This window comes from Podarcis vaucheri, assembly GCF_965113315.1.
Source record: "Podarcis vaucheri genome assembly, chromosome: 1".
Lineage (NCBI taxonomy): Eukaryota > Metazoa > Chordata > Lepidosauria > Squamata > Lacertidae > Podarcis > Podarcis vaucheri.
This window is the reverse complement of record NC_138759.1, coordinates 22661960-22673601: the sequence shown is the minus strand read 5'-3', so window position 1 is coordinate 22673601 and position 11642 is coordinate 22661960.

Below are 11642 nucleotides of genomic sequence, written 5' to 3'. Positions count from 1 at the left end.
GGTTCAAATCCCCACTCAGCTAAGAAGCTCTCTGGGTGACTTTGGGCTAGCCACCATCTCTTAGCCTAACCTACGTCACAGGGTCGTTGTGAGGATGAAATGGGGACAAGAAGAACCATGCACACCATCTTGAGATCCTTGGAAGGTGGTGTGTGTGTGTGTTTCTGAGTAGCCATTGGTAGACTGTTAGGCTTCTACAAAATTATCGAATCATAGAGTTGTAAGGGACCACAAAGACCATCTAGTCCAACCCCCTGCAAGGCAAGAAGGTTTTGCCCAACATGGGGCTCGAACCAACAGTCCTAAGATTAATAGTCTTGTGCTCTATCAACTTTAGTATTGGGTATATATTTATATTCAGTTCAAGACAATTATCAACATATCCCTTTGGGTTTTACAAAACTATGGGGAGCAGAAGAGTCTTCTAACCATTAAATTATTTTGAATCAGTGCCCAATAGACTGTTTGTTTTCTAACTGAGTCTCATTTGAACAGTTAGGCTGATATGTTTGTTTCCCTACTGTGGTTGTGAAATTAAGTTTAAGTGGATTTGTTATATAAACTCTGTTTGTATATTCCAACTATGTTTCTCGCAGTTATAAAATAAATGATGCAATTCTCAATTCCTTTGTTGCACAATACACATAATATCTAAACAGCAGTTGTACTTTGGGAGGCTGTGAGAGTGCATTTGACTCATTCTCCAAATATTGTCTTGGCAATTTTGTATATTTTGGCCAACAGTGAATTTTATTTATTTATTTCAATATGGTTACTAACAACAGTACAGGTTGCTTCCATGTTGTCTTATCAATTATATTAAGAAAGCTGATTGTTCATTTTTGTCTGGTAAGACACCCAAAGAACCCAATTTTAATATATCCTACAAATATATATATTGGTTTTATTCCAGTGTGGCTTCTCCAAAAGAATCTTGGGTATGGTGAAGGTGCTGGTATTTTTTTTATGGATTTCCCAGGCAGCAGCGTAGCGTGAGTTGTCAGCACCCGGGGCAATGCAAGTAATTTGCGCCCCCTAACCCGGGGCAAGGCAAGTAATTTGCGCCCCCCCAACCCCTAACCTGCGAGTTGCCGCTGGCGCTGGCGCCCAAACGACGCTGCTTGCCCGGAGGAGGAGGGGGGCAGAGAGGCGAGGAAAATGCAACATGGCCCAGCAGCTGCAGCAGCTGCGGCGGAGGCGGGGCTGTGAGGAGGGGCTGCCTGGCACGTCCTCCGCGGCGAGCGCTGAGAGCCGCTGCCTGCCGGGCGCCTTCAGCCCAGACGCGCGCACAGCTCGTTGGTTCCGCGAGACATGCGGCTCTGCTACAGCCTGCGCCCGAGGCTCTTCGGCGACTCCGGAGGCAGCGAGCGCCCCCCCAGATGTTGCGCCCGGTGCGGCCGGCACCCCTTGCACCCCCCACGCTACGCCACTGTTCCCAGGGTCAATTGTGGAGAGGGAATGACTATTAAAGCCAGTTTAATTTTGCAGGTTTGATGCCCTCAGTGTCCAGATACTTTACCTGGAGACAATATTAGTGTAATAAAAAAACAAAGAAATCTTTTCAAAGCATCAGAATTTGTATACCACTTAATTGTAAAAACATCTAAGCCATTTACATTTTTTAAAATACAGTGGTGCCTCGCAAGACGAAATTAATCCGTTCCGCGAGTCTCTTCGTCTTGCGGTTTTTCGTCTTGCGAAGCACGGCTATTAGCGGCTTAGCGGCTATTAACGGCTTAGCGGCTTTAAGAAAAAGGAAACAAACTCGCAAGAACTCGCAAGACGTTTCGTCTTGCGAAGCAAGCCCATAGGGAAATTCGTCTTGCGGAACGACTCAAAAAACGGAAAACTCTTTTGTCTTGCGCGTTTTTCGTCTTGCGAGGCATTCGTCTTGCGAGGCACCACTGTATACATTAAAATGATTGATAAAAACCAGAAGTAAAAAACAAGTTAGCCTAATTTCTTCCCAAGATATAAAAAACCCCAGCAGTTAAAAGCTATGTATTAAAATGTAAAATTATATATTAAAATACATGTCAGCTTTACATATTAAAATACATGTCAGCTTTTGCCTAAGGGAAAAAAAAAAGGTTTTAGCAGGTGCCAAAAGTAGTACAGCAAAGATGCCTGCCCAATGTCAAAGTGTAGGTGCTACCATGCTGAAAATACTGATTCCATACAAGTGCAGAAGAAACATTATCAGATCAGAGGGATTGAGTAGGCATCTCTCTCCCTCTGTATGAAGAACATTCCATTGTGGGGTCACAAACCATTTTGGTCCCAAGAGCACATTTGCAAATTGGAGAAACTGCACATCCATTGCAACCACACAGATACCACAACTACATATGATTGGTTGTGAAGCTTAATCATGGTCTGAAAAGTCAGAGCTGAAGGGGGAGGAAGGGGTAATCCTTCCCTCCCCAGTTGTGACCATCCTGAAATTCCTTCTCTTCTATTGTGGTTAGGCTTGAAATAAGCATTGTATGTCTCATTAAAGGAGTAGCAGACATTTTAGACAGTGGGGTTGCATCTGAGGAAGGAAGGGTTATGGGCATGGGGGGGAGGATTAACTCTCTGCTCCCCAGCTATGAGTCGTCCCCCCACCAAATCACTATTCATATATTTGTATCAGAGATGCAGATCAAGTCTGTTCATATTGGAATTCACATGGATGGTAGGTGAAGGACCCTGTGTGAGAAGCAGGAAAGCGAAGACCTCCCAGGGTGGGAGGCTGGGAGAAGAAAGGGAAGCTTCCAGGTGAGCCAGTGGTGTAGCATGGGTTGCCAGGACCCAAGGCAAGGAAAGTTTGGCACTCCCTAATCAACGGCTCCATGAGTTGCTGCTGCTGCTGTCCAACGGAACTGCAGAGCAGTGCTGGAACGTGTGCATGCCTCCTCAGGCTGGGGCGCAGCCACCACTGTGAGTCTTGCCGTCCACCTGCCTCCTCTGCCAGCGGGGATGCCACCTGGCCAAGGGATGCAAGGGCCCATCCTCTCCTAGCTCCTGTTCAACATGAGGCGGGCCGGAACAGGGAGCCCCTTGAAAAGGCGCAACGGCACTCTCTCTCCCTTGCACCGCTGCGCCAGGGCTTTGTTTCCCTTTCCCTCAGGTGAAATACCCAATGGAGAATGAATCACGAGCGATGGTGGGTTTTTCTTTTGGGAAAACAGGTTGCAAACAATCTTTGTTATAACAGATGTAAACAAGGAGTTTTGGTTCTTCTTCTTCCACAGAAATGTAACCAACAGTGCTGTTGCTTTTTATTAAAACGTATACAGTGGTGCCCCGCAAGACGAATGCCTCGCAAGACGGAAAACTCGCTAGACGAAAGAGTTTTCCGTTTTGGAGGTGCTTCACAAAACGAATCTCCTATGGGCTTGCTTTGCAAGACGAAAATGTCTTGCAAGTTCCTGCGGGTTTTTCCCCCCTCTCCCCCCTTTTCTAAGCCGCTAAGCCGCTTATCAGCTGATCCGATAAGCCGATAAGCCGCTAAAAGCCGCTAATAGCGCTAATCCGCTAATCCGTCAATGGGCTTGCTTCGCAAGACGAAAAAACCGCTAGACGAAGAGAATCACAGAACCGATTCTTTTCATCTTGCGAGGCACCACTGTACTGTTCCAAGTTATAGGCTGTATGCTGTTCAGGCTTCAGGTTACTTTCTTTTACACATCTTCCATAGATCAGACTTCTCCACTCACACTTCAGGAAGTTAGGATTTTAACTGCACTGTTTCCCTTATAGACCCCCAAATCCTCCTTGGCCTCAGAATCACTACTGCCCTTTCCTGTCAGAGTATTCCCTCAGAGGACACCATTCAGGACTGTGTCTTTTCTATTTTACCCATGTTCTGCAATTCAGAACCTTTGTCACAGTCTGGTTTACAGGCGGTTGAAGTCCTAGCAGAGGACGTTGGGACCGGGGGCAAGACGGCGGTGTGGGAGCAGGAACGAGAGTCAGGAAGCCAAGGGTCCGAGGATCAGGAAGCAAGGAGTCAAGAAGCCAAACACAGCAAGGCAGGAAGCATGTTGCTGTGGCAAAGAGCCAAAGAGAAATGCTGACCTTATATCCCTTCCCGGCTCGCCTCTTGAGAACAAACTTAGGAAAGCCCCAGTCCTGCGGAGCTCTACCGGTTACAGGGCCTGGCTCCTGCACGTACTCCTGACAACCTTAGAGCATATACTGAGAGTTCTCGGCTCTCCTCAGCTCTTCCACTGTCAGAACGAACTCTCCTGACAGAATCCGACTCGCAGACCCCATGAATCTGTCATGAGACAAAGGTTCTTGAGAGCAGAAGCAGTAAGGCCTACAAGGTGGAGAAGCATGCTAACTGCTAACTATTAACAGCAAACTAACTATTAACAGCAAACTGCTAAGTCACTGTGATTCGTGACTCATCTTGAGTGATGACTCATTCTCCCTATAAAAGTAGCCAGTCTCTGTGCGTGTCTATGTGAGTGTGTATCTCAGCCAGTGTGTGTGTTGTGTTGTGCCAACAAAAATTGTGCCAGGACTCTAGTACAGTGGTACCTCAGGATGCGAACGGGATCCGTTCCGGAGCCTCGTTTGCATCCTGAATGGAACGTAAGACGCGATGGCACGTCTGCGCATGCACGGGTCGCATTTTTTTTTAAAATTTTTATTGGGTTTTCACATTTTTTTATAGACAAACATACAGAAAAAACAAACAGACAAAAAAGACACAGAAACAAAAAGGATATAAAGTTTCAAAAAAGAAAAAACTTATTTTCATAACCCTGGTCCGTGACTTCCCCCCACCCCCTCCCTTGCATCCCTATTCCCAATTTTGTATCAGCAAATTGTTGTTTCTCAAAATCTTAACCATCTCAATAATAGCCCTTTTTTTAAAAAAAAAGGAAAACGATTGTTCTAAGTTGGATCTCAGTTCCCTTCCGTCGATTTCCCATTTTGTCTTTCATATCGGTCATATTAATTAATTTCCATTATCCTGAGTGTTGTTAAAATTACATCCTTCCCTCCCTCCCATCCCCGATTTGCGTCCCTTCCCAATGTATGTCCAAAGTATCAGTTCTTAGCCTGGGTTCCTCACGTCCGAGGCTCTCCCATCTCTCACAGTCCCTCTCCGCCGGTCTTGTTGGTAATCCTTTATGTCGGTCATCAGATCTCGAAAGAGTTCTATCACAATCCATCCATAGTCTCTTACATACAACTGCTGAAGAATTTCCACAAGGCATGGATCTTTCAAATCATAGTCAGAGTCAGAGTCAATGTGGAGGCCCCAATTGTATTTCTTTATTTTGAATTCTTGCATTCCATAAGCTTCCAGGGCCTCCACTTTCTTCTTTTGGATCTTTCGTAGATTTGTTGTAGATTTAATCCAATAGTCTCCTTGCTTGTATTCCACAGATGTCAAGTTCTGGTTAGCATCTTCCAGCTTTACTTTCTCTTTCTCTTGTTTTGTCTCCTTTTCTTTGATTATCATTTCAAGTTCAGCTGTGGGTTCTTTCTCATTCCAATCCTCCTTACAGTCAGCAGAGCTACTTGTTTCAGTAGTGAAGGTCATTATATGTTTACTCATTTCTGAAATATGCTCTTGTAAGGTTCCCACCAAATAGAACATCCTTTCGATTTCAGTCAGTATCTTTCCATCCACAGCCATTGTAATTCCACAGAGTTCCCCCTAGAGGGATTCTGATTATTTAACGTTACTTTCTCCAACAGTCCTCTTTCTTATTTTTATTACTTTGTTTCCAACAATTTAAGTTCAATTGTAACACCTTTTAATCCAGAGGGATCTTAAGTAGCAATTTTTTCCTGTAGACTGTATATTTGACAGCTTTGACAGCTGTCAAATTCTATGCTTACAGGCTCCAAAATAGGACGCTCCCGGGCCCGGGGGGAGGGTTGTTTACAACAAAGAAAGTAACTTCCAAAACTCCACTCTCCTGCACAAGATCACTTCTTTTTATTTTTTCCAATCTTGGAAGTCAATATCTTTTTAAACTCACCCTTTGCAGGGCAGGCTCTCCAGCTTAGTTCTTACGTCGTTGCTTTAGCTCGTCTGCAAGGGGAGGGTGCGGACTTCCTTTTAGCACACCCCCCCGATCGTCTCAAATTCAAACGGAAAATTCTTAAAGTCCAATTTCAATCTACTCACGGGTTGTTTTTTCAAGCCGAATTTCAAGGAAGGAAGTCAGCGCTCTTCGGTCATGGCTCGCGGCTTCGCTCAGCAGAGGTAGCGATGGACTCTCGGTGCCACGCCACCCCCCGTATCCCCTCCGCAGCCTTTAAAAAGGCTCTTTGCGAATCAGGGGGGGCGCTTAAGGCACCCACCGAGTCTTCAGTCCGCAGGCTTCCGCGCCTGCAGTTTTAAGGGTCCCCGTGTCGCCGGCACGGCAAAGACCCGTCCCCCGCTGAGCCGATTCCCTCCGGAGCTCGGAGGGAATCCGCCATTCCCGGATCGCGCCAACCCCGGAAGTCTCCATGCACGGGTCGCATTTTGCCGCTTCCATGCACGCGCGTGACGTCATTTTGAGCGTCTGCACATGCGCGAGCAGCGAAACCTGGAAGTAACACACTCTGTTACTTCCGTGTTGCCACAGAGCGCACACGATTTCCGTTCTTATCCTGGGGCAAAGATCTTAACCTGGAGTGACCACTTCCTGTTTAGCGGAGTTTGTAACCTGAAGTGTCTGTAACCCGAAGCATCTGTAACCCAAGGTACCACTGTAAATCAGTAACTAAGACTGTCCCTCTGTCAAGAGTCAGATAGCTGCTATGAGCACTCTGTGTATGCTCTTTAACTATGCGTTTCCGAGCACAATTCAAAGTGTTGGTGCTGACCTTTAAAGCCCTAAACAGCCTCGGTCCAGTATATCTGAAGGAGCATCTCCACCCCCATCATTTTGCCCGGACACTGAGCTCCAGTGCCGAGGGCATTCTGGTGGTTCCCTCGCTGCAAAAAGCCAAGTTACAGGGAACCAGGGCCTTCTCGGTAGTGGCACCCGCCCTGTGGAACACCCTCCCACCAGATGTCAAAGAGAACAACAACTACCAGACCTTTAGAAGATATATGAAGGCAGCCCTGTTTAGGGAAGCTTTTAATGTTTAATAGACTATTGTATTTTAATATTTTGTTGGAAGCCACCCAGAGTGGTTGGGGAAGCCCAGCCAGATGGGCGGGGTATAAATAATTTGTTGTTGTGCTGTTTATGAACAACTTTATTTTCTCAAGTAAAAGTTTTATTATGTTTATGAAGAAGATTCTGCGTTGATTAATTTACTGCTGCGCAACAGAATCTTGCGCACCTTCTCTCACTCCACTCCAACTGCCTCCCTTGCAACCCTGGCCGATCAGGAGCTGTTGCTAGTTTACTGTTTGCTGGCAGGGAGAAAAACACTTGGTGACTCAACCTGCTCAGTAAACAAACTTTTCTGTCACACCACTCTGGTCAAGGTGACAGCTGCAGTGGCGAGCCCCTAAAAAAATTGTGCCTTGGGCAATTGCTCCGGTAGCCCCCACTCTGAGGCTTCGCCTCTGGTGAGAGCTCGGAAGGTCCACCCATTTCTGTGTGAGACAAGAGTTAAGAGTTACCAGTGAGAGAGGACTTTGCATTTTTCTTTTTCTTTTGGTTTACATTAGTTTGTCTTTTATTGGAATGTATTATGAAAAGCCTTAATAAAATAAAAAAAGAAAAAGAAAGTTTCTCAAGCATCTCTACCTAGAACTATCTGGAACAAGACAATGTGAGACGGTAAATAATGTTACCTGGTTCTTGTTACAGAGAAAGGGCAACTACCTTGGAAAGGGCAACTACCTTGAAAATGTAACATAAATGTCAGCCTGTACATGAAATTAAATAATGATCCAATACCATTTAGAATGCTAATAACTCTTATGCTTGGCCCTAATGCATCAGATTAAAAATAATGTCTGCTTTTAATCAATACCGCCTGAAAACTAACAGAACAGCTTTGCTAATGGAAGCATCAATACTATTTCTCAGCACTGGAAATGAAAGCAGGCTCCTGCAAGATTCTCAGGGTCAACGGCCCAAATGTCACAGAGAAAAATCACAGCCAGGGAGCTGATTACTCTGTGCTTATATAAAATGGCCTCTGACATGCCCCAAGGTGGCACACTTAATAAATTCACTCATTTATATCGCAGGAAGTGGTGGATAAATGACAAACCTAATGAACAGCAGTAGTAATATAAAGTAATCAATTTTGGAATTACTTTTTAAAAAAAGAAATTGCAACATTTATTGTTTTAAGCCTTGGAGCAAGCTCATGAGATTGATCTTTTATAGTTTATACTTGGTGTGCAGTATAGTGAGGTCATTTGTCCACCCAGATATAATCCCAAGGCAGCCATACAGATACATGCAGCACTTCCAATTTGTAAGAAGAATGGGATTATGAAGGGGTGCTGAATGTGGCAAAGTGGATGAAGGTAAGCTCCATGAACAATTGTCCCATACACCCATTTCACTTGGGGGAAACTAAGACACACAGTATTGTAGAGTTTTTTAAAACCCATCTTGTTTTTATTCTATCATAAGGAGCATAAGTAATGTAAATTAAATGCACTTTTTCCCATTTCCCAAATATTGCACGGAAATACTGCTTGTCTGCAAACCTCCTGGATTGTAAATGCTTTATTTGTTTTAGCATTATATATTTGATTGTTGTAACCTGACCCGGGAGCTTGTGGTAATGGGTGAATAAGGAATCTAATAAATACTGGTACATACATGCATGCATGTATGCAAGGTAAGTAGGATAATGTTCATTTTATGCCACATTTTGAATCATAGCCGTCAAGTCGCTGACAAAGAACTGAAATATGGAAAAGCCAACCAAGATAAGTACAATTTTGATACAAAATGCTATAATTTATTTACAGTACTGCTATTTATTTATTTACATTGATGTAATTAAGAAAGTATTAGGTAAAGATTTACTTGATTTTTTTAGAGTAAAATGATATTTTAGGATGTACTTTTGGTGATAGAGTACATATGGAACAATAAGATTAGTATTTAGAAAGTTTATTTCTGTTTTTGTTGGTGCTGGACTTCACTCAACCTCAATATTTATTAACCATTTACTGTACAGGAATGCATTTAATACATATACCAGACTGGTGCGGTGGATGTAGGACTTGGGGGAGCAGAGCAGATCCCCACTCAACCACATAATTCACAAGTTGACCTTGCACCTAGTCACAGTATCTCAGCCTTGTGAGGATATAATGGGGAGACCATATGCCTCACCTTCAGCTCACTGTAAGAAGGTGGGATTTAAAAAGAGAGGGGGGAGGGAACTATATAATATGAAGGGAACAGTCCCAGACTGCAAAGAACAGGAGCTGGGAGGCCATTGGGTACTGCAGACCACTCCCTAGTTGGTTTTGGGGGCATTGTTCTCCTTTACTGTGAATAAGCCCTTTTTTGCTGGGCTTCTCTGCTCTGCCTTGGTTTCTGTTCTCCCCACCCCCCTCCCCAGTACAGCTTCTCAACAGTTAGGTTTCAATCACTGATAGCTGAAGTTGAAATGTCAGCATGCCGGATGAGGAGTTGTCTGGTGGAAGGGATGGGATGGTGTGCAACAATAGGATGGAAACTGTGGTACAAGAAACCCAGTCACTTCCTGGAACAAAATCATTCTCTAACAGATTTGAGGTTTGGGGCCCTGGAAAAGTTGCAAACAGATCTTGTTAAGGAAATAAATGGAATACTTATGGAGGCTGAAGCCTATACCCTCCTGTTCTTCTTGGGTTTATTTAGAGTTGAAGAATTTCTTCCTCTCTTGTAGGGTTTAAGATTTGGAGACATTCCCTTGGGCTTTTTTGCATTGTCATGTTTTATAAGTTAAAAACCTTAATTTCTTATCACATATTAACAACGCCCAGCCAGTGTAATGTGTTTTAATCAGTATTGCGTTTTGACCTTTGTACCATAATGGAACAGGGAAGTTTTCCATCTGGTCTGGTGAAAATTAGCTTAACTGTATAAAAAAGCCAATGCAATTCTGGGCTGCATCAATAGGAGTATAGCATCTAGATCAAGGGAAGTAATAGTGCCACTATATTAAGCTCTGGTCAGACCTCACCTGGAGTACTGTGTCCAGTTCTGGGCACCACAGTTCAAGAAGGACACTGACAAACTGGAACGTGTCCAGAGGAGGGCAACCAAAATGGTCAAAGGCCTGGAAACAATGCCTTATGAGGAACGGCTAAGGGAGCTGGGCATGTTTAGCCTGGAGAAGAGGAGGTTAAGGGGTGATATGATAGCCATGTTCAAATATATAAAAGGATGTCATACAGAGGAGGGAGAAAGGTTGTTTTCTGCTGCACCAGAGAAGCGGACACGAAGCAATGGATCCAAACTACAAGAAAGAAGATTCCACCTAAACATTAGGAAGAACTTCCTGACAGTAAGAGCTGTTTGACAGTGGAATTTGCTGCCAAGGAGTGTGGTGGAGTCTCCTCCTTTGTTTTTTTTTTAAAGTATTTTTTTATTGCTTTTTTCCCCAGGTACAGGTGTATAGTCAATTATACGTCAAAAAGCATTTTTTACAGAAGAAAAGAAAGAAAAAGTCAGAAAAAGAAATTTTCCATTTTTCAATCACAACTTTCAAAGCCATCGGACTTCCCCACGTCCTCCGAACCCTGCATTCTTTACAATAAAAATAACAGCAAATTATTACCTTGTTTCATGTGTTTTTGTATCTTCCACTAACCATATTTTCAATTTAGAGTACCTGTTATTAAGTCATTTTTATACCATATATTCAGTCCAAAAATTACTCTAAACTTTAATGCTTCATAGATTTTACCCAAATTTCCTTCAAATATTTTTACTGAAGCTAGTTTTCTCCAAAGCTTAGCAAATTCTCAACATTCATATAGCTTATAATATTTTTGTAAATAGTCCTTAAATTTTCTCCAGTCCTCTTCTGTTGTCTCTTCTCCCCGGTCACGGATTCTGCCAGTCATTTCCGCCAACTCCATGTAGTCCATCAGTTGCGTATGCCATTCTTCCAGCGTGGGTAAATCTTGTGTCTTCCAATGTTTAGCAATAAGTATTCTTGCTGCTGTAGTTGCATAAAAGAAGAAAATTCTATCCTTCTTTAACACTTTCTGGCCGATAATGCCCAGGAGGAAGGCCTCTGGTTTCTTGGGAAAGGTGTACTTAAACACCTTTTTTTTTTAGCTCGTTGTAAATCATTTCCCAGAAGGCCTTCACTCTCGGGCAAGTCCACCAGAGGTGAAAGAATGTTCCTTCAGCCTCCCTACATTTCCAACATTTATTGTCAGACAAATGGTATATCTTTGCAAGCTTGACTGGGGTCATGTACCACCTATATATCATTTTCATAACATTTTCTTTCAAAGCATTACATGCTGTGAATTTCAAACCGGTGGTCCATAACCTTTCCCAGTCTTCAAACATAATGTTGTACCCAATGTCTTGTGCCCACTTTATCATGGCTGATTTGGAAATGAAAAAGGTATTTAAATATACTTTCCTTAAGAAACCAGAGGCCTTTCTCTTGGGCATTGTCGGCCAAGTAGTGCCAAAGAAGGATAGAACTTTCTTTATGTATGCAACAACAGCAGCAAGAATATTGATTGCAAAGTATTGGAAGACACA